Source organism: Oryctolagus cuniculus, chromosome 1, assembly GCF_964237555.1.
Source record: "Oryctolagus cuniculus chromosome 1, mOryCun1.1, whole genome shotgun sequence".
Lineage (NCBI taxonomy): Eukaryota > Metazoa > Chordata > Mammalia > Lagomorpha > Leporidae > Oryctolagus > Oryctolagus cuniculus.
In genome coordinates this window covers 25061684-25086671 of record NC_091432.1, presented here as the reverse complement: position 1 = coordinate 25086671, position 24988 = coordinate 25061684, and the positions used below count along the sequence as shown (strand labels likewise).

The 24988-nt window shown below is 39.0% G+C and overlaps 1 protein-coding gene across 8 annotated transcripts in view; it reads right to left on the bottom strand.

The window, feature by feature from the left end:
• LRRC4C (leucine rich repeat containing 4C) overlaps positions 1-24988 on the bottom strand; it is a 1373254-nt gene that overhangs the window by 677582 nt on the left and 670684 nt on the right. The window lies entirely within an intron of this gene.

The following is a 24988-nucleotide window of genomic DNA, read 5'->3' as shown; positions in this document are numbered from 1 at the left end:
TAAATAGATTGCTCAAGTTACACTCTTAGGAAGTGACAGAGCTACAGTTTGGATGCAGACAGTCTGGAAATTGTACTGATGATATTCACCATGGTGTGTGATGTATATTTTTAAGGATATACACTAAAACATTATACAAGTAGTATTGGAGATATGTTAAGAGTGGAAATACCCGGCGCCGCGGCTCAACAGGCTAATCCTCCACCTAGGGGCGCTGGCACACCGGGTTCTAGTCCTGGTCGGGGCGCCGGATTCTGTCCCGGTTGCCCCTCTTCCAGGCCAGCTCTCTGCTGTGGCCAGGGAGTGCAGTGGAGGATGGCCCAAGTGCTTGGGCCCTGCACCCCATGGGAGACCAGGAGAAGCACCTGGCTCCTGGCTTCGGATCAACGCGGTGCGCGGTCCGCAGCACGCCAGCCACGGCGGCCATTGGAGGCTGAACCAATGGCAAAGGAAGACCTTTCTCTCTGTCTCTCTCTCACACTGTCCACTCTGCCTGTCAAAAAAATAAAATAAAAAATAAAAAATAAATTAAAAAAAAAGAGTGGAAATACAAGGCATTTTAAATATCTTTGCATTTTCATAATTTTACCTTGTTTATTATCAATATCATTTATAATTAGGAATACAGTGTTGTAAGTATGCCCAAAAATAGTTAATAGTTTCCATCTTCTTCTCTTTGCATTTGTATATCAAATGTGACTGTCCATGCTTATTTTTCTACATGAGATCTCTAAAATGAAAAAATTATTTTTGAAAACAAATTTCCTTTTCCAGAAATGCAGCCTTTCTACATTAATGGCCTGTATTATTAAATCTGCAGCATCTTGGAACATTCTTTATCAGAGAAGTAGTTTCTCTAATCAGTCCCCTGTAGATGGCATAATTATGGTTCAGAAGTCTTACATTAGTTGAATTCAAGTAAAGGCAGCAAACCCATTCTAAGAGCCTCAAAATGAATAAAATATAGAGTCCAGGATGCAGACCTTTAGTGACTAAACATGAATAAAAATAAGAAAATATGTTCAATACACATAAAGTATAAAGATGCTTTTAAAGTAAGAAATTAGTGATAGTCTAGTAAGCCAGCATGGAAAGTGGTCAACAAGGAACAGAGGCTGAAAGAACAGTCAGGCATGTTATTTGTCAAGACAACTACATTAGCCATAAATCTGTGGTTCTCCACCATAGCATTCCCAACCTTGTAGCAGCATTGCTTATAAGAAATAGCCTTCCCATGGACAGAATGGAGGGCAGGCAATACAACTGTCAGTTTTTTGAACTAAGGAATTCCAAATAAATAGTCTTCTACCTTATAAGTGTGCAAAATATTAATTTCTAAAGGATATAGGGAAGCATTAGGCAAATTTGAGAGTCTGATTTCTACCAGTAATGTTGTTGGAACACTCAATTAGTTTCTATAAAGATACTCATGGAACTCATCAGAAAACCTAGAGAAGTCAGAAATATAAAAAATGAGACCATGTCCCAAAGTTAGTGATCAAGGCTGATACCAACCTAACTGCAAGTCTCAGTATTGACAAATGAGATTGGTATCATGCCAGCAACAAAATTCTGGGCATGTGACACAAGAACAACACATTAACAGCTTCTAATTTATTTCCTTTTGAAATGCCTTCCAATATCTTCACCTTACTCCTTAATCCTTGGTAAAACACACACACACACACACACACACACATATAATCTTACTGTAGAGAATTCCTCAAAATTTCCTATCTAATTTCAGATTATAGTTCATCTATTCTTATATTGATTTTCTATTGGCAGCACTCAATACTTTTGATCTTACAAAGCAATAACACCCATTAAAAAATTGTAAAAGAAGGTGAATACCTCACTGGTTAAGATGCCACTTTGGATGTCCACATCCAGTACTGAAGTTCCAGAGTGCACGTTCCAGCTGAACTTCTGACCCAGCTTCTTGCTAATGTGCACCCTGGGAGGCAGCTGATCATGTCTCAAGTTCTTGTGTCCCTACTATCCATGTGGGAAACGCCAAATGAGTTCCAGACTTTTGGCTTCAGCCTGTCCTAGTTCTGGCTGTTGTGTGCATTTGGGGATTGAACTAGCAGATAGAAGAATTTGCCCCTCTATATTTACAATAAAATAAAATAAATATATTTTTAAATGTAAAAGAACGTTGCCTTAGAAGGCACAAAACACAAAAAGTTGTTGCCAGGTATGGAATTTTTATTTCTCCACACCCATATCTATTACCACCATAGAGGTAGAAAAAAATGGAAGTAGCAATTATACAAAAAGTTCCAGCAAGATTTTTTTTGAGTTAGGTAGCAATTTTGACCCAGACACTTTTAAAAAAGAAACCCATCTGTCCTCTTATAATACAAGCTTGTTTTTTTGAGGGAATATTTGTAATATAGCCTTAATTTTTAGAAAAGAAGAAATATAATTGCCAAAAAATTCAACAGAGGCAATGACTTTTTCCTTGGTTTATGAAAGACCCATCTTAACATATGTAAATGACAGAAAAAAATAAAATCTTCTAATTAGATTTGTAGCACCTTAAAAATGAATAATGTTATCTTTTTTTTAGGAAGAAAGCTGAAAGGTAAAATAGCTATAAATAACTAGGGAGAACTGGCAGTTGTGAGAAAAATGTGTTCATAGCAAATAATATGTCAATATATTGTCTTTAAAGTTTAATGTGATTATAGAATGGAAGTGCTTGGGCACGTTGAATTTTTTTTTCTTCAAATACTTACAGGAATTAGGAATAAAGTGGTTGATATTGTACCCAGCCTTTGGAGATGTATTTAAATAAAATGTAATCATTCCAACAAAGTCATTTATCTAGTTATTCATGCATGTCCTGGGGGAAGCTGAACAGCATAAGGGGCACAACTGTTGCAACAGAGGATAGTAAAGAGATAGATGAAGGAATGTTTAATTACCAAAAGAGCTTAGATTTGAGGAGCCCAATATTCAAAGCAGCAGGGCCATGCATGTTTGGAGATAGGTATGAAAGCATATAGTGTAGACTGAATTTCGAAATTCACATAAATTCACCCACGCACATGCTGAGAGTTAATATTGGCATGGAATGGAAACAATAAAGATAACCCAGTAGGGTGAAAGAGGTCACAGTGGTCAATTTGTGAGAGAAAGGTCTTATCAATGAGTCAGTAAGTTGTGCTAGTAGTGAGAATCACTATTGCAAAGGACCAATCTCTTGTAATTATGGAAATTAGTGCTGAAGGTGCATTGAGAATTAAATGTGTTAATTGATTCAGGAAAAGCAAAGGAAGAGCAGGGGGACTTGGATGGATCACCATAGATATTATACATGGCAGTTTTTAGCAAAATCTCTGGATGAGATGGATCCATGGATAAGAGAGTACAGAGTAATTTGGAGAGTGATTGCAAGATAGTTTTAAGAAAATGGTAATTAAAGCAAGTTAAGAAACATGGAATGGTACATGCTTAAAAGGTGAAAAACTAGTAGATCTGGTTGAAAAAAATTTAAAAATAATGGAGAAGATATGTTAAAATTTCTGGGGTAGGGACTGGTGTGGGAACTGTGCTGAAATGAATTTGGTTTTGCAAAGATTCTGTTCCTGATCACTGAGAGTCACCTGAGAGATGATTTTTCTATGGAAAATTAAATAGGGTCCTGGAGAGATGTTGGGACATCTAGTTGCAGTTAAAGATTTTGATATCATAGGGATTTTGGACGAAACCAATAAAGTAAACAGACATACACATCTGATGAGAGTCTAAAAGATTATCAGCACTTAGCTTAGGGAAGAACAAAAATAGTAATGCTACATAGCATTAGGTGTTAACTTTGATGTAGTGTCAGCCCAGCACTGTGGGATAGTGGATTAACGCTCTGGGCTGCAGCACTGGCATCCCACATGGAAACTGGTTAGAGTCCTGGCTGCTCCCTTCAGATCCAGCTCTCTGCTATGGCCTGGGAAAGCAGAAGAAGATGGCTCTAGTCCCTGGGCCCCTGCACCCACGTGGAAGACCCAAAACAAGCTCCTGGCTCCTGGCTCCTGGCTCCTGGCTTCAGATCAGCTCAGCTCTGGCTTTTGTGGTCATCTGGGGAGTGAACCAGCAAATGGAAGTCCTCTCTCTCTGTCTCTACCTCTCTCTGTAACTCTGTCTTTCAAATAAAAAAATAAATATTGAAAACAGGAGAGACTACTGCCTTTTTTCATGGAAACTGTTTAATTCTTCTGGAAGTGAGTTCCCACTTTTGAGGACAGGATGAGTTACCACAAAAGTGAGGATGACATCATGGTTTGTCTCCCTCATGTGCCTGGTTGCCCTTAAGCTTTTTACTGCGAGCTGAAGCAACATAAAACTCTCAGAAGCAGCTTAGCCGGTATTGGTGCTATGCTTTTAGACTCACAGGAATCAGACCCATGAGCTAAACGAACCATGTTAATTTATAATTTATCCAGCCTGTGCTTTTTGTGACAGTATTCGGAGATGGAATAAGACATCTGTAAATAAAATTTTGTAGCTGTATGTGGGGAGCAACTGGGAGCAACTCGGACTAGACTAAGTTACTGGAATTAAGACTTATTCTATGCATCTGCTTTCCCACAATATGGCGCTGGGAGAGGAGGAAACAGCTTCTACACAGCTGCCTCCAGTTCAACCAATAAACTGTAGGAGCTGCTCCTGATTGGAGGAGAACAGCATACTCGGCGTGTGGGTAGCAGAGTTGGGATTGGTGGAAGAGGGCTATAAAGGAGGAGAGAGACAACATGCACCAGGAACATCTATCTGAAGGAAGACCTTTGCAGCCCCCGAGAGAGCCGGCCGGCGGTGTGCCGCTCCCCCGCGGAAGTGGGGAAAGTGGCAGGGGGAACCGCCCTTCCACGGAGGTGGAAGGGTCGGTAGCCAACCTGGGAAGAACCAGCAGCAAACCCGGGAAGGGCTGAGCAGACAAAAGAACAGCGCAGGGTCCTGTGTTGTTCCCCAACGAAGAGGGAAAGCGACAGCTGTATTGCCATTTAGCTTGACCAAAAAGAGAAATGTGTTTAGATAATGAGGTTCTTGGGGTGAGTGACTCGGTAAGTGACAAATAACAAACTAGAAAATTAACATTGCTATTTAACTACATTCCCTAAAGTAGTAGGGGTAAACTTAGACTTAGAAATACTATTATTAGGGCTGGCTTTATGGCGCAGCCGGTTAAAGCCCTGGCCTAAAGCACTGGCATCCCATATGGCTCCTCTTCCTATCCAGCTCTCTGCTATGCCTTGGGATAGCAGTAGAAGATGGCCCAAGTCCTTGGGCCCCTGCATCTGCATGCTCCAGACCTGGAAGAAGCTCCTGGCTCCTGGCTTCGGATCGGCACAGCTCTGGTCGTTGGGGCCAACTGGGGAGTGAACCAGTGGATGGAAGACCTCTCTCTCTGTCTCTACCTCATTTGTAACTCTGCCTTTCAAATAAATAAAATAAATCTTTAAAAAAATAAATACTATTATTAGTTGCACCATTTTTTCCAAATATTTAACTTTAAAAATATTTATTTATATTATGTATTTGAAAGGCAGGACTAAAGAGACTGGGGGAGAAAACAGAGAGACAGAGAGATCTTTTATCCACTGGTTCACTCTCCAAACAGCTGCAAAGGCCAGAGTTGGGCTAGGCCAAAGCCAGGAGCCAAGAACTTCTTCAGGATTCCCACATGGGTGCAGGGGCCCAGGCACTTGGGCCATCTTGTACTGGCTTCTCTGGTGTATTAGCAGGGAGCTTGATTGGAAGTGGAGCAGCCATGACTTGAACTGGTGTCCCTATGGAATGCCGAGATGCCAGCCCATCATAGGCAGTGTCTTAAGCTATTTCATGACGCTGGCCCTGAGAGATTACAATTTGAGGTTAAACAATTGCATTCCTACTGAATCTACAATCTGATATAGTCTGTATCATCAGCTCTTTGCACCTACATAAGCAGTTTTCAAAATGCCTTACTTGAAGGAATCTTTGCCCTTTTAACAAAGAGCTGAAATAATGGTCTTCATGTACAAGATGCTGACTTACTGTACAAATCAACTGCGGAAGTTTAATGAATCACTTTCTTGCTTGCCCTTGACATTGCCAAGAATGCTATGTGTGCAAATATCAAGAAATCTGTAAGGCCATATGCTGTGGGTTAGCCTTTAACCAGTTTCCTCATGTAGCTGTCACCCTGAAAACAACATCCCATGAACAGACATTTTTTTAGACAGGGAATTGTCCTCATTTTGGTCACTGGGGAGCCTTGTTGAGAAACAGTGTGTAAGTCGTTAAAGAGGAGCCAATTTTTAAAATTCAAGCATGGCATCATTGTGGTTAAAAAAAATTCCTGGGAAAATATGACTGTTCTGTTTTCCTGCCTGAGGTTCCTTCCTATTGGGGAATTTTTGAGGGCAGTGCTCAAAATGACAGCATTTGTACTTTGAGAGAGATATTCAGTTGTGAACACAGAGGAAACACCCTTCATCAATACCCATACGTTATGAACTTGATTAGTGACTGGCTCATTACTGTGGGGCATTCCTCTCAGAGACATTCATCCTTGCCCAAATTTTCTCCTTGAAAATTCCATCTCATAATTAGACTTTCATATTTTCTGAGAGATTGTCATCATTGTATTCATATACTTGTGTTCATTGCGATAGTCCTATGAAATAGACAAGGTCAGGAGTCATTATCTTTCTTTTCTGAGGTTTGAGGAAATTAGGTGTCAGAGGCATTAATCAACCTGCCCCTGCCTTCTATCTCAATGCTCACTTTTCTTTCCACTATATCATACTGAATGTCACTGCATTTTAATACAAGAAATGAATGATCTGGACAGTATAGTTTCCTTCACATCTATTTTATAACTCTTTCAGGAAAAAGTAAACTTTTAAAAATTATTTTCATTGATGTTTTCCTGAATATAATGCAAATCTGCACTGTATCAGGCATCACATCTCTGCTTCATTTATTCCAACATCTGTGAATAGCCTCATCTATAGGTGAGTTCTAGGCCTATAATACCAGGATTCTATTTCTTTTAAACATGTGAAATAAATTATATCTACCATGACTTCTCTACTGTCTTTCCTTGGAGGGCGTATCCTTGAATAGCCACTTTCTACGTGATATTCTACTTTCTAAGTTAGTCACATGGAGTCTTGTCTGAGCAACCATTCCTGACCTGCAGTCACAATGAACTATTCTTTTCACATAAAGATGAACAAGTATATACATGCCTACAGTTAACTCAGATATTCTTGTTCTCTTTGCATTAAAATTAGTTGTTTATATTTTGTCTCCATGGCTGGCTAATCATAATTTATTGTATCCCACAAGAATCAAACACTTTTCAAGGTATATAGAGTGTTCTTCCTCTATAACTCTTATCCAATATTCAAGGCCCAGCTGGATGCTACCTTCCCTATGAAATCTTTTCTGAATCCCTTTGGAAAGGTTTATATCTTTCAATATTTAACACAGGGACTGGTGCTGTGGCATAGTGGCCTAAGCCTCCGTCTGCAGCTCTTGCATCCCATATGGGTGCCAGTTCTGTTCCAGGTTGCTCCTCTTCTGATCCAGCTCTCTGCTATGGCCTGGGAAAGAAGCTGAGGATAGACCAAGTGCTTTGGCCTCTGTACCTGCATGGGAGACCTGGAAGAAGCTCCAGGCTCCTGGCTTTGGATTGGCCATTGTGGCCATCTGGGGAGTGAACCAGTGGATGGAAGACCTTTCTCTCAGTCTCTCTATCTGTAACCCTACCTCTCAAGTAAATAAATCAAATCTTTTCCAAAAAATCTATCATCATTTCATAGCACTTATGTTTTTCTTATATTACAATACTTTAACTTTATTTTGATTCTTCCAAAATATTTGAACCTCCATGCAGGTCTGGACTGTGTCTATTTTGATTACCAGTATATCCTCAGAGACCAAATGCACCCTAGCAACTCAACAAAGACTTGTGGTATATGTATAGAGGTAAATAATCATGTTAATACCAACCATGTTTGTGTCTAATGCATTTTTAATCTTTCACAGTTACTTTTAGATAGAATCCAAAGAGTATTTTTTTTTAACTATATGAAGTTATCATTCCTTAGGTTATAAACTCTAGAGTATCAGGAATTTCATTTGGCTCAATATAAAAGCTGTGTCCTGAATGGTATGTGTGCAAGATACATGAATGAAAATGCCTCACAGTTGCAAATCATGGCATACGCACATTAATCATATGAATAAATATCATTTCATTTGATAGAAAGTCATTGGGAGGTCAAATAGGGAAACTCTACAGTGAGATATGTCACCTCTGCACGTGGTGGAAAGTGCTTTTCAGATCCATCATTTGCCACAGGGAGGTCTAATACGGTCTAGTGTTCACCAGGCTTTCTCTTCAGCACCTCATTTATTTTCCTCTGTGCTCAATGAAATGAAAAATACTTGCATCTGAGTAAATCATGCTTGTATCTTCTTATGTCTATCTCTGGTGAGAATTCCAACTAAATTCCATTTTCACGGCTGCATTGCAGCAGCTATGTTAATGACAGTCCCTCAGGTGTCAGTCCAGTGCACACATCAAGAGGTGTCCTTACTTGTAAAATCATGTAAGACTAAAGTTATCAGTTTACAAGGCTATTTTGACTATTAGTTTCAATGCTTTAAGGGATGCCATTTAACAGAGTCTTCATCACATAATAGTTAATATATGGTTAATTTTTAAAAATTTTTTGACAGGCAGAGTTAGACAGTGAGAGAGAGAGACAGTGAGAGAGGTTGGTTCTTCCGTTGGTTTACCCCCCAGGTGGCCGCTATGGCCGGTGCACTGCACTGATCCGAAGCCAGGAGCCAGGTGCTTCCTCCTGGTCTCCCATGCGGGTGCAGGGCCCAAGCACTTGGGCCATCCTCCACTGCACTCCCGGGCCACAGCAGAGAGCTGGACTGGAAGAGGAGCAACCGGGACAGAACCGGCGCCCCAACCGGGATTAGAACCCAGGGTGCTGGCGCCGCAGGCGGAGGATTAGCCTAGTGAGCCACGGCACCATCCAATAAATGGTAATTTTAAGAAGCTGTCCATTTCATTTATAAATTATTTACTATGTTCCTGAACTGAGAGTTTCACATTTACTGGATATGAAGACAACTGAAAATAGAGTACTTAGTCAAAACTCCTAACTTAGACTTAATGCTTGAGAAATAGTATTAATAAAGAAAAAGGAATGGGAAGAAGAGGAGGAGGCAAAAAAATAAATAAATAAAAGGAAGGGAAAAAGCCATCATTTCTGTGACATGTATTGTATGCCAGTTACTTTCTAAGTCCCTTATAGGCATTGAAGGTGGTATAACAAAATTCAATAAAAATTTCAGAATAGAGTGCGAATTGAGAAAGCTGAGAAAATTAGTTAAAAACAGAAATTAAAGATCCATCCTGCAATGTAAATATCCAAAAAGAAAGTGTGAGGAATAAACAAGGAAAAAGGAAAGGATCCAAGTGATTACTTACTGTAAATTCTCAGAAATGAAGCACATTTATTCTCTAAAATTAAAGGACACTCAGAGAGGTTAAAGGAAGGAAAACTCACACCCAAAAACATCCTTGTGAAGCTCAAATTTTTGGAGGAAAAGAGATTGACTCTTAAAGACTTTGAAAGAAGGAAAGGGAATATGAAAAGGATTTAGCATTACACTGGTAGTGAGATTTATTAAAATACTAGAATGTGAGGTAGAAATGGACCACTTTCCCTAAAATTCTGAATTCAGAGGAAAGTAGTTTTCAACCCAGGAATGCTTAACTAGCCAAACTACTTGTTTCTCATGCGACCAGCACACTTAATGATCAGTGCTTGGTCGTACATTATGTGGATGATACCTTACTTGCTCACAAGAATGCGGTAACCCTGAAGGCCTGTCTAAGTGGGACAGTAAGAAATTTACAGTTCCTGGGTTTGTACAGAAAAGGTACAATATTTTCCTCCCTTTCAATTCCTGGGTTTTCAAATCTCCTCCCATATATCTCCAATGGGCTCAAACCTAAAAGTTGAGCATAAATACTCACTTAATGAACTTCAGGTGCCTCTATTTGCCATAACATATCTACCCTCAAGGCCCCCTTAGGAGTTATTTGGCAACAACACGGAACACCTTTTTGGGCACACATAGCCTGGAGCAAGTGTCATAAAATAGTTAACATAGTAGATGCCATCCTTATGACGGGACTTAAGATATTATGCCAATAGGATATTTAACATGGAGCCAGACATAGTGGTCCTACCCCTATCACAATTAGAACTGTCCACATTGATGTAGAATAGCACGCTCTTTCAAACTTTAATGATAAATTTCTCATGACAGGTTGACAATCACCTGCCACCGGACAGGCTACTCCAGAGGTTACAAACCTTAGAAATAGACTATCCAAAACATGCTTTCTCCACTAATCAACCTATAACCAAGGCACCATGTGCGTTTTTGGACGACAACAAGTCACTGGAGTAGTGATCAAATCCTCAACAGGAAAAGATAAGATCCATGTAGAACCCCATGGGGGATCAGTACATTTGGGAGAAATAAGGGCAATAATCAAGGTTCTACTCCTTAGCCAGGATGGGCCAGTAAATATATTTTCGGACAGCAAATACGCAGTACAGGTAGCAAAGATGATCCCTTTTGCAGTCTCTAACTCGACCAATAAGCCAATTGACCAGATGTTCACAACACTTAAAGAGCTAAGAACAGAAAACACCCATGGTATATCTCACACGTAAGATCACATACTGGGTTACCTGGCTTTATTTTCCAAGGCAATGAAAAGGTTGATCATCTTATCTCCTGCAACATGGCTTCCATCGGACACCTAGAACAAGCCTGTATTCTACACCAAAAATTTCATATGTCAGCAAGCAACATAAAATTGCTTTTCCTGGAGCTAACAATGAGCCAATGCAAACACCTAGTGTGCTCTTGCAAGAATTGTGCCCCCCCTCACCCCATTAGGTCCACTGCAACAAGCAGGAGCGAACCCACGAGGCCTTGTTCCTAATAAGCTCTGGCAAGTGGACATCACCCATATTAACTCCTTTGGTAAACTTAAGTTTGTCCATGTGGTGGTAGACACTTATTCAAAGGCTGTATTTGCAGCAGCTCAAACCGGAGAAAAGGCTAGTAATGTGATAAAGGTGGTTAAGTCAGCCATGCTGGTCCTTGGTGTCCCCTGGACCATAAAGACAGATAATGGACCAGAGTATACATCACAGGAATTTAATTCCTTCCTGAGGTCCTGGAACATACAGTCTGTCACAGGTATCCCATACAACCCACAGGGACAAGCAGTCTTTGAAAGAACTCAGAGGATGATTAAAGATCTCTTACAAAGACAGAAAAACAATCATATGCCACAGCTTGCTTTGACTGAGGTCCTTTTCACTATCAATTTTCTTTTGATTCCCAAGGGGTCAGCCCAGCTTAGAAACATTGGGGATCCCTTCCATCTCAGACTCTGGCCCCTGTGGTTAGGTGGAAAGACCCCCTGATAGGAGAATGGAAGGGACCACAAGGGCTAACCTGGGGCCAAGACCAAGATATGCTTGTGTCTTTCCAAAGAATGCAGGACAGCCCATTTGGGTACCAGCCAGAAACATCAAGCCTGCTACTGACATTCAACCAGAATCAGCTGAACAAGACTGAGAGCCCACCTTGTTAGCAGATGCACCTGCCACCAATTGAAAAGCTGCTGCCCTATCATCCTACCCTGAGGACCTGCCCACAGCTACATCCATTACTGCTTTATACCTTACTAGCTTCAGTCAGCCATTCGAACAGCCAATAGCCTGTGTGGGGTCACTCCATTCCTGATTACCATTGTTCCTCATTCCTACCCCCATCTGAGCAAGCACTCTTGTGGTCTCTCATTTTGAGGGCTAGTTAGTCAACAATGGGTAAGATCCCTGGGGGACAACCTAAGACAGGCACAGCCACATGAGGAAACCACATGGAAACAGTGTCAACAATGGTATGGCCAAGGATCATGCCTCCTGTTGCTCAAAAATAAATGAAAAGGGGGAAATGTGGTGGAATAAGAAGGCCATGCCAAGATGGCTGCTGGCAAATGATAGTGTTACTTAGGAAATGGTTTCAGAACCCACCTGGCAAAGGAGCCTGCCTGGCAACAAGAAGTGATCAGTTACAGCATAAACTGCCCCTTGACCAGATTGGCTGCCTTGGCTATATAAGCTGCTGTACCTACTGAAATAAACGAGTCTGCAAGCTGCTCGCCTCTAGCCTGCTTTCACCTGACTCCTGGTGTCTGTGCTGTTACTCCGCGCCTCTTGCCCGCTCTGTGCTTCTCCTCTCAGAAAGAATCAACCTCAACATCTGCTAATTAGTTATTTCTTATTTATTTGATATTTACTATGTGGCAAGCACTGCTAAAAAGCTATTACTATTTCAATACTTTCAAAGCTTCAACAATTCTAAAAGATGACTGTCGTTATTTTTCTTATTTTATATATAAGGAAATGGAAGCTAAGTAATGTGTCCCCACATCACATCATTTTGTGTATGGGAGCAACAGATTTTAAAAACCCACAGTCTTGATCCATACATGACATTCTTTCCCCTAACACAAAGCAAATAACTAGCCAGATAAAGATACACTGGCTTAATCAGCTATGGTTTTATAATGCTAAATACAACACCTTTTATAACTAAGTGCAATGAAATGCTTCCCCTATTGCTAAATACTTATCTTTGAAATAATTATGTATTGTCAATGGTTATTCATAATATGCATAATACAGATTTTAATAAAATTGTTATTTTAGCTGTTATATGGATTTATTTCTATTTCTCCTTTGCTAAGGTCCTTTTTTCCTAATTTTACTAAAAATACCAACCCTCTCATAGATTCCAGTTGATTATAAATATGATGATTGCATCTATACATGGAACTCATCCTTACTCTGAGTTAAAATGCAAACATATTCAGTAGAATAAGAAATATTTCAGTAGGATAAGAATACTTCTAAAGCTTTGGTTTAAAAATATACTTCCAAGAAATTTAGCTTTTCCAGTGACCCAAATATTCTTTGAGCTCCTCACTTCCCTGGGATGTGCACTGTCTAATTGAAGTAGTTTCATAACCACCCTTTTTCTTCATATGTTTAATAATACAAGTCAAAGTAGCACATCAGTCACTTGACTAATAAGCATTCTCTGCAGCCCAAGGAAGCAGAGGGAAATTCTCCCTTTACTCTACCACTGTGTATTATAATACCCTAAGCATGTATTATTATTATTATTCTCATTACCCAATTGTACTAGCCTAATTTGCAGCTGGATAAATCATAAGACACTTGATTCTCAATCTTCTACAAGTTATTATTTTACTTCATCCAAAGATTTTACAAGAGACAACACAGGGGATATTCCAGATAACTCAGAATTATAGCTTTTCTCTCTTTAAAAGCTATAAAAGTGCAAAACTCTTCTGCAGTGAACACTTCTATAAATAATGAGCACTATATCACATAGGTCAAAAGAAATACTTGAAGTGTTCCATAAAAAGGAAGAATTAATTCACTAGATAATTCTAGCTTTTCTAAACTTTGAAAACTACTAGGTCCTAAATGGATTTTTTGCAGTGGATTTTTCTAGGTTTGATCACCCAAGATCAAACTCATTGTTATTGTAGTTTTGTTTTGTCTTTCATGGATTAAAAAACCCTAATGTACAAACTTTTTTCCATATTTACGGGGTTCTATGTGATATGTGTGTGTTTGTGTGTGTGTACAGTAATATAGAAATGGCCAATCATACTTTCTATGGTGACAACATTCAAAATCGTATCTTTTAGGTTTTTCTCAGCAGAGAATTACAAGGTTAATTAAAATTATCTGTAGTCACCCTACAGTGAAACAGAAACTTAGAATATTTTATTCCTATCTAGATATAACTCATTACCCACTTCTCTCCAATATTCTTTCCCCACTTCCTCTCTAACCTCAGGTGGCTCCCATTGCATTTTCAGCTTATAAGACATTGCCTGCTTTAGACCCTCCCATATGAGTGTGATCATGTGATGCTTATTTTGCTATGGTTGGCTTATTTCACTTAACACATACTGACTTCCATTTCCATCCACATTGTTGTGAATGACAAGATTTCTTCCTCCGGGTCAGTGCTGTGGCATAGTAGGTTGGGCATCTGCCTGTTGAGCCGGCATCCCATATGGATGCCAGTTCAACTTGTGTCTGCTCCTCTTCTGATCCAGCTGCTCCTCTTCCAATTCAACTCCCTGCTGATGGAAACCAAGTGCTTGGGCTCCTGCACCCACTGGGGGATCTGGAGGATGCTCCTGTCTCCTGACTTCAGATCAGCCCATCTGAAGTGAACCAGTGGATGGAGGACCTCTCTCTCTGTCTCTCTTCTCTCTGTCTGTAACTCTGCCTCTCAAGCAAATAAATAAATCTTTTTTAAAAAGATGACATCATTTTTATGACTTTGACAACTCAGTGTTGTACAATAATAATATTCTAATTGAATGGGGCTACAGTGAGTACTTCCCTCTCTTCATAAACAAGAATGGGGCTTGAGCCTAAACTAATCCTTAATTCCATTACAATCCTCCAATATTCATTCAATGACATATATATATCATTTAACTTAATCCACATAAACAAGGACTTTCATTCAATGCTTGGGAAGGGGGAATGATGAGGAATAATGCACATGTAAGTGCCCCTGGTTGCCATCTTGGGACAGTTAGGGGGAAAATTGGCTGAGAATAAACAAATCCACAGATTGAAGCTCAGAAGTAGAAAGAGGGGGAGAGAATCCTTGTCTGGTCATACCATTTAAGCTATTGGATCAATTATTCACATTAAAATATATCACACTCTGGAATTTCCATTAAGTTATCCATTTATTGCTTAAGCAGCTTATCTAGATGTTTCTGTTTCTTTGGCTTCTGCTAAATAAAAATAAATTAAGCAATAGTATTTTATGCAATTCTGAGACTATGTAAACATTCTAGTGATAGGCATATCCACACATGAAACAAGGAATCACAGATTCACTAAAACCTAGCTTTAGGAACATGAAGATGAAAACAACTGAGCTTTCAGTTGACACTAAGGAGTCTTGTTCTTTACTTTCTCATGCAAATACAAAAAGACTATATATATTGCTGTCATGATTCTAATTATCAGGAAATATTTCATATTAAGTTTCAGTTTCAGTGATGCTACTAGTAAATTACTTCAAGGATGTGAAATGTGTGGGGTTCATGAGATTATCGGATTCATTGTTCACTTAAAGGTGGGTATTTCAAAAAAGGAATGGAGTCTCATGATGTTAAACAGGAATAAAAGCCGCCCTAAGAAGCAGTAAGTCTCCTGTTGTTCTTCATTGCTACATTAATATGATGACAAAACTGCTGGAGAGTTCAGTGTTCTACAAAATAACAAAAATTAGTCTAAAAGGCCCCTATGCCCATCCAGCTTCAATAGTTATAATGAGGATAATTTCTAGATGCATGTTACATTTCTCTTTATTTTTATAACAGATTAGTAGTTTATTACTATACTTATTATTTCATGCTGTGAAACAAAACATCCCTACACGTAGTGGATTTAAAAAAGAAAACATTTATTTTTTTTTTTTTTTGAAGAGAACTTGTTTTGTTCTGCTTGGTGTCAGCCCAGGCAATTTGAAGACTGAAACTAGAATCACATAAGGGATTATTTGCTCATACGTTTCTAATCTGGGATGGGAAGAATCAAAAGCAGGTAGGCAGAACAGTTAAATTCCTTGTTCCTGTCTCCATCCACGTTTCCATCTCTCTGTCCATGTCATGTCCAGTTCCATCTCTATCTCTAGCTCTAACTCTGTCATTTTTCTCACTGGTCTCTCTAGCATGAAAAGCAGTCTTCCTGCATGTAAGCTCAGGGTTTCCATGGCACATGCTATGAGGGGAGGCATGCAGAAGCTCTATCATTGCTTATGACTTAGTCTCAGAACTCACACTACACCACCTCCGTTATAATCTACATGTACCAAGAAGTAGTCACAAAGACCTATTCCTTTCCCAGAAGAAGAGAAATATCATTTGTATTTTAATGGAACAGATATAGAGTTCTGGAAAAATAGGTAAGAACACAAACATTGTTGCATCCATTCTTGGATAAACCTGGCAAAATAGCAATTATACATTTTTAAGTCATATACCTATATGCATTTTGGCTTAGAATGTTTTACTTCATTTGACTCCCAGAAACTGATACATGTGCTTACTATACCTTCTCTAAGCATCCATTACATTATATTTTTCAAAAAGATAACATGATATAGATATGGGGAAAATGCATATTCTAGTTGTGTTCTAGGAGACAGAGTGCAGCTATCTTAGATTAAAAGATTCATTGAGTAATCTACATTCTTCAAAATCAAGAAGAGAGAGCTTATACATACCTTTGTTTTTTGAGTTGGATAGTATTCGAAAAACTGTTCTATGTTTTCCTTGAATTCACCAATGACAGCTACATTTACATTAAATTTTTAGTGACCCCAGTGGACACTTTCTTTTGATTTTTTTCCTCTCCACTTTTAAGAAAATTGAATGTCGTTGTTTGCAAAATATTTAACTTTCTGGACATCCCCTGCCAACTTGGTTCAACTCCTATTATTTACCCTCACGCAGATTTCTCTAATAAACTGACAAGTTGTCAATAATATGGGAGGCAATTTCATAGTCCATCAGAGATACATTTCAACAAGTTCAGAAGAGAACAGAATGTTTCATTCTCACACTGTACCCTGCTGGTGCTGCCTGTCCAGTGACAGACTTCAAGGAATGGCTCTCACCTCATTCTTTTTATCATCACCCTAAGCATTGTAATCACATGTCTATCTGAGGGACACAAACTGTAAACATAAGTGTTGATGGGATTGACTCAGTGAGATTACTCCAACATTGACCTTGTTGTGTAAGGAACAACTAAGTTATTTATATCCAAGTTTTCTCTAAGGAGTCAGATGCCTTGAAGATTGTGTCATCCACTCCTGTGACACAATTAAAATCTGTTCAGAAGCACAAACAGATCTGTCTTCTGAAGTACTAAATATGATCAGACTTATAAGCACTGCAGGTCTTGCCTCAGACGTCATGTTCCTTTTGGATCTCTGGTTTTCAGAAACAGCATCAGATGTTCACAGTAATTGCATATTCAGATCTCTACATGGGAGACATTGATTGATTTCCTTGCCTCGGCCTGGCCCAACCCTGGGCTCTTGTAGTCAAATGGACTGTAAAGCAGAGGATGGGCGATCTCTGTGTCTTTCTGTCTCTCTCCTTTTCAAATAGATAAAATAAATAAATGAATGATTTTTCAAAAGTTCTTGACTTTAGAGAACCAGCATATAGCAAAGAAGAGAAAATGATACTCTAATTACATTGGACCTTTTAATATCATCATATTGCTAGATGCATATACAAAGACACTGCACATTCAAAGGCACTGATGAAAATATTTGCTCATGATCCTGCAAGGATGTAAGCAGTTGCCAGCTCTATGCCTGGGAGCAATGTTGTTGGTTATTTGAAGGAACACAGGCACCTCTGAATTTGAATCCTATTTCTGTTAATTACCGATTCTAGAATCTCAAGCAAGTGACGTAATAACTTTTGTTTTACTTCCTTATCTGTAAAATTGGAAGAATAGTAATAACTACTATGGAAATTTATTTGTCAGAATGACAGATAATAAGTAATGAAAATCAATCACAATGCTCATAAATTATAAAAGTTAGAATTATGAAGTATTTTGTGAATTATATTGTATAGTATAATATACTATCTAATAACTAATAGTTTACATTATAATTTTTTTTTATTATTTATTTGAAAGGCAGAGTTACAGAGAGAGGTAGAGACAGAGAAAGAGGTCTTCCATTTGCTGGTTCACTCCCCAGATGGCCACAATGGCCGGAGCTGTGCCGATCCGAAGCCAGGAGCCAGGAGCTTCTTCTGGGATTCCCATGTGGGTGCAGGGACCCAAGGACTTGGGCCATCTTCTACTGCTTTCCCAGGCCATAGCGGAGAGCTGAATTGAAAGAGGAGCAGCTGGGACAAGAACCGGTATCCATATGGGATGCTGGCGCTTCAGGCCAGAGCTGTAAGCCTCTGTACCACAGTGTCAGCCCCTGTAATTTCATTATATATGTATATTATGCCAATATTACTACTATAATCAGAATATTTTAAGATTCTATTTTCTCTCTTGAATTTGAAAATTTTGATGGCAGTAAGAATTATGAGATAATGATAAACCAATTAGCTCCTCTGCACATATATGTTCCTTTTCCATACTTAATATTTTCACACTTCTTTATATGTATAGTCTTCTCAATTACTCAAGTCAGTCACAGTTCTTGCTCTCAACTCTGACCTTCAGTAGCATCTGAAGTAATTCAATTGCACATAGTCTTTATCTTTGTTTTATCATCTAACATTCTCTCTCTCCTCTGATGTTTTACGAAGGAAAGGATACTCTCTCTCCCTTGCCCTCTCTCACATAGGACTGATTACAGGTGGAAAATTCATGGGACCCCTCTGAGTTGCCTCGCTTGAAATGAATGATCCCCAACTACAAGGAAGATCCAGTGCTTTTTGCCAATCTCATATTTCCAACCCTTGCACATTTTCCCCTAAGATTTATTTTATTTATTTGAGAGGCAGAGTGATAGAAAGGGAGGGATAGAGAGTAAAACAGTCTTTCATCTGCTCATTCACTACCCAGATGTCCTCAACAGCCAGGCCAGAGGTGGATCAGAAAGCTCAGCACCGAATCTCTCAATGATGCTCTGACACGGCATGCCAGTGCTGCAAGTGGCGGCTTGACCCACTGTCTCAATAGCCCTTCCTTTGTGACTTTTTATGTAACTGGTTCATGTTGTGTCTTCTCAATGAATTTCCAAAAATCTCCTTCTCCAGCCTCCCACCTGACAACTTGCTTCCTCTTGCTTTGTCTTTTTCTTAAAAAAAAAGAGAGAGAGAGAATCAGCCATAAAGAGGTTTCTTGTGCTCCCCCCACATAGTCACAAGCGCCTGAATCCGACATTGCATTTCTTCATAAGGCTGTTATTGAACTTTGGCCTTAGATGCTTTTTCCAATTTTTTGTTAAATCACATCCCAGGTACTCTCACTGCTTCAGGACTTTGCTTCAGTGATTCTCACTCTCTCCTGCTGATGGATCCTCCTATCTCTGGTGGATATCACCCATCAATGTCCAAGCTTAGGATTCTTGCCTTAAAAATCTCCCTCATGACCACAGGGCTCTTCAGCAACCATCTCATGTCACTACTGCACTTGATAGCCAAACTCCTCAAGAGAGATTTCTGCATTTTTTATCTCCACCTAACCGCTGCCTTCTTTCCTGTATCGCAGTCATTCCTACCAGGCTATCACCTCACCATTCTACTGAACTGCTCTTGTTAAAATTAAAAATGGCCTCTAAAAGACAGCCTACCAGAAACATCTGAAACTCTGAAACAATTTCTCTCTCCTCTCCTTGAAATGCTTTCTACAATTGGCCTGGGAAGATGCTACTTGTTGGTCTTTGGACTTGTAGTTGGGTTCTGTTGTAGAGGGGGGAGGTCTGGACCTATTCTTGATTCAGTTATTTTCATTTCTCAATATTGTTTCCTCTTTTTTTTTTTTTTGTTCAGATGGTACTTTTTTTTTTTTGCTGTGAATTTCTCATCTGTATTTCTTAAAAAAAAATTGTCTCTCTACCCCCAAGTGCTGCCTATTGCCCATTCCACTTTTCATTATAGTTATTTTTCCTGTAAGTATATATTATATTTATTTATTGGTTTACTCTGTTTATTTATCTTTCCATTGGCATACCACTCCCATAAGGAAAGGAGTAATTTCTTTCTCCGTAACACTGTTGAAACTCCACTACCTAGCATAATTACTGATGCATGATAGAAGCTTACTAAACATCATATTTTGAATAAATGAATGAATTAATTTCCATATTGCAGATCTTGGCATCATGGTTTGCAAAGTGTAGACCCTCAGTAAATGATGGCTACCATAAATTTTTTTCATGCTAGTTCATCTTATTCATATTCTTAAAATGGGAAGAACTCATTTTTCCTGTATTTTTCCAAATATATATGATTCTTAATAATGTAAGTGATTAAAATGTAAAAAAAAGTAATTGTGTGAAATCTTAAATCTCAAAATGAAGATGTAGAAAACTTCCTAATTCACCTGTATCCTTTCTAGCTACTGGTTCATTTATTTATTTCCTTTCACAGCCAACCACTTTGGAAACTTTCTCTAGACATTACTTCTATTTCCTCACTTCCTATTTGTTCCCTATCACACTCTGCGTTGATTTTCATTTCAACTAGTCCACTAAAATCAAATTGCTGTCCAAGTTACCAGTGGTCTTTGTGTGGATAAATCCAGCCTTCATTTACCTGCCCCTATCTTTATTGACCTTCCAGCACTCATTGACAGAGGTGAATACTTCCTTCTTGCGGAAATAATTTCTTCTCTTGACTTGTCTCTTGTCACTGCGGATCTCCCATCTCCCATCTTTTCAACAGCAATATCTTAGTCTCATTTGTTATCTCCTTCTCTACTTGATCTATACATGTGGAAGCACTTCAATAATTGAGGGGGGCGGTCGTGGGGGGCAGTGCAGCATTATAGAACAGACTTTTCAGCAGCTGCTTGCAATGCAGGAACCCATATCAGTGAGCCAGTTCGGTTCACTTTTTTTTTTTTTTTTATTAGACAGGCAGAGTTAGACAGTGAGAGAGAGATAGAAAGAAAGGTCTTCCTTCCGTTGGTTCACTCCCCAAATGGCCCTTACTGCTGGCGTGTTGCGCCTATCCGAAGCCAGGAGCCAGGTGCTTCTTCTTGGTCTCCCATGTGGGTGCCTTCCTGGGCCACAGCAGAGAGCTGGACTGGAAGAGGAGCAACTGGGACTAGAACCCGGCGCCCATATGGGATGCCGGTGCTGCGGGCAGAGGATTAACCAAGTGAGCCACAGTGCTGGCCCCAGTTTGGTTCACTTTGAATCCAGCTTCCCACTGATATGCTTGAGAAGTGTCCCGTCTCGCGGGACAGCAACTGGGGCCGAGCACCTAGAAGGAGAAATGAAAGGGACAGGAGACACAAGGATGGCAGCAAGACAGGTGCCGATCAAGCTGCGACTTTATTTTTCAACAACACACTTATATATCATCGAGGCAGGGTATCGGGAGGGGGAAGGAGGAGGGGCTTATCTTGTAGCTGCAATGCTAATGCAAGTAGGGGAGAGGTTACAAGGCCTTAAGGCACAAGGTCACACAAGATTGCGTTATCAGTACTATCAGGTCTGGCCTGTCCAGCCCTGTCTCTCAACTAAGAGGTCACATGCTGCGTGGTCCCCGACAGAGAAGGAAATGGCACATGGTCCAAATATTTGGGCAATTGCAACCCATGTGGAGACCAGGATGGAGTTCTTGTTTCCTGACTTTGGCATGGCCCAGTCCCAGCTGTTGCTGCCATTTGGAGAGTGAACCAGCAGATTGAAAACTCTCTCTCACTCTCTTTGTCATTCTACTTTTCAAATAAAAAATGAATTTCTAAATAATTAATGACTCTGGTTCCTTATCAGTTCTGTATTTATACTTTTGTTCACGAATGCCTCATTTTGGCCTGTGGTTTAAAATATTATCTATGTGATAATGATCACAACTACCTATCTTCAGCTATGATCTCTTTCTCTTGAAGTTAGAGTCATTCATTTACTAATATTTTGCATTAGGTATCTAAGAAGCCTTTTAAATTGAACACAATGGTCCATTTGTGTCCCTTTGTTTTCTGTGATATTAGTTACTTGCAGTCAGCTACATCTGACACTAGTATTTATCTTGACTTTCTCAAAAGAAAGATATCACAATCACATTAACTTTTATCATATTACATCATTATTACTGTTCTGTTTGTTCATACTCTATTATTATTGTTGTATTTTACTGCCAATTATTCTTGTACTGGATCTAATTTATACATACAACTTTATCATTGGTATGCATATATAGAAGAATCCATAATATAGAGAGAGTTTGACACTACCCATGACGTCAGACATCCACTATGCGTCTTCAGTGTGTCCTCCATATTAACAGAGATGATTGTATAACTTGAATGAAATTCTTGGTAACTCATCTACCATTTTTACAAACTTTAGATTCTCATGACTTTTTTTTTCCAAAGAAATCTTTTATATAAGGAATACAAACTTCATGCATTTCATAAATACAATTTCAGGAACAGAGTGATTATTCCCACTGTACCTGCCTTCCCATTCACTCTCCCACCCCTTTTCCCCTTCCCTCTCCTATTCCCAGCCTTATTTTTTACTAAGAACTATTTTTAATTAACTTTATACACAGAAGATTAACTCTATACTAAGTAAAGAGTTCAACAAATTGTATGAAAAAACAGATGTTCCTTAACAATCACATGACTTCTTCGTCTCAGGAAAAGGCACCAATTTCTCCCTAGGGCTTACACAAAACCCTTATAAGTAATTATTCACTCTTCCATTTCCCTCACCCTTACAACTAGTCACTAAGCACAATTTTTTTTGGTTCTTTCTCCAAAATATATCCATCAACTCTTTTCAATTCCATTGGAATCACCATAGCCCAAGCTACCATCTTGGTTGATTTGGGTTACTACCATGAACTCCTAAATGATATTCCTGTATCCATATTTACTGCTCAATTCTTCTGATGTAAAAAAAAACAAAAGCAAAAATTTATAGAGGATAATAATATTTTCTTTCTTTAAATCTTCTAGTGTTTTCCTATTTCACTTAAAATATAAATTTTTCGGTCTGCAAAACCCTGCATAATCAGACCTTTGCCTCTCTAACTTTGTCGTGTGTTCTAGAAATCCTGGATTTTTTTTTGTTCCTTGCACATGACACTCTCTTTCCTCCAAGTATTTCGTCTTTGTCCTTCATCAGAAATGTTCTTATGAGTATTATTTCATGTCTCTGTTCTTCCCACAAATGTGCAAATGTGACCTTCTAAAAGAGCTCTTCTCCAACTCCACTCTCTGAATCACCCAGCCATCTTCACATCCCATGTTCCCCTCTCTATGCATTATTATAATTCCTTGCTTTATTTCCTTCATATCAGGAAAGATTACATGAACTAGTTATGTTGATCAGATCTCAATCTGATTACATTAAACCACTTAATTATAACTATGTTAATTTTATTAGTATATTAATATTACAAATTCAACAAAACTATTAATACATACATTTTTATTCAATACTTGAATAAATTCAATACTTCAATCTACTCTAGGCAGAATCCTTATCACTCTTGGATTTCAATGTCCTTGTTTGTGAGGAGGGGAGGAAAATACCTAATTCACTGGAATTTTAAGAAGATCAGATACATAGAACTCATTGAAAATGTGATGGCCTTTTCAGAATACAGCAATCATTATTAGTGAAAATTACCTTAATCTTAATCTTCCTGTATCTTTCCTTTATTATTTCACTTATCATGCTTCCAACTGTTCTTGCATTATAAGTATTGCATTGTAGGTACTGCCTAGTTTAGTTTAACATGTTTGTAATTTTTGTTAGCTTATGCTACAACATCCCAAAGACTGTTATATTCAATAAATGTCAAATGTAGTGGAAAAGGCAATGCTGGGGCCAGCGCCTTGGTGTAGTAGGTTAAGCCTCCGCCTGCAGCGCCTGCATCCCATATGGGTGCCAGTTTGAGTCTTGGCTGCACCACTTGTGATTCAGCTCCCCACTAATGGCTTGGGAAAGCAGTAGAGGATGGCCCAAATGCTGGGTTCCTGCAGCCACATAGGAGACCTGGAGGAAGCTCCTGGCTCCTGGATTCAAATCGGCCCAGCTCTGGCCATTGCGACCATTTGGGGAGCGAACCAGCAGATGGAAGACCTCTCTCTGTCTCTCCCTCTTTCTCTCTCTCTGTAACTCCAACTCTCAAATAAATAAATAAATCTTTAAAAAAAAAGAGGAGATGCTTCCTTCTATTGTTAATCTTAATTTGTAACAGTAGATTATAGTGCAAAGTGCATGTGTTTTTAAATCAGGCTTTTATGACCAGGTTTTCATCCTATTCTAGTAACTTTTACTAACTATGTGACTTGGGCCTCTCATTAAACTCGACTATTAGTCTTCTAATTCCCAGCATGGAGGTAGTTATACCATGTGAATACACCAGTAGATGGTATGTGCTCAGTAAATAATAGCAATGGAATTATTAATAATAATATCAATGAAATAGTGATGATGATATTTGATGAGTAATGCTTTAGCAAAGAACCTTAGCTTATAGTATAACCATTTATTTCAGTTCAGTCAAAGTGTAGCTTTGTTGGTACTTTTAGAAAGCTATACCCAGGGCAAAAGTTTGGCTTTACAGTATACATCCTGGTTAAGAGGCTATCATCCCAAATTGAAGTTCTGGGTTAAACCTGCCTCTAACTCCTGACTTCAGATTTTTGCTTATGCAGACTCTGTGATTCAGCTGTTATGCCTCCAAAACTTAGTCACTGCCACCCATATGGAATACATGGATTGAGTTCTCAGTCTATGGCTTCAGTTTTAGTCCAACCCTGGACTTCTTGAGCAATTAGGCAATAAATCAGAGAATAGGAGTTTTTTCTCTCTCTCCCTCTCTGTCTCTCTGCCTGTCTCTTCCTCTCTTTCTCCTTATCTCTCTCAAGTAAATATATACATTTAAAAAAAAAAAAAAAACACACAGATGATTCCAGAGCATTCAATTGGAAGCCTGTAATTGCTGATCTCAAATATAAAATTAGGGGGGAAATACTTAGCTCTATAATCTAAGCCACAAAGATATACAAGTGATACTATATAGAAAAAGACTTCAACTGCAAATATACTGAGACTGTACATGGAATAAGAC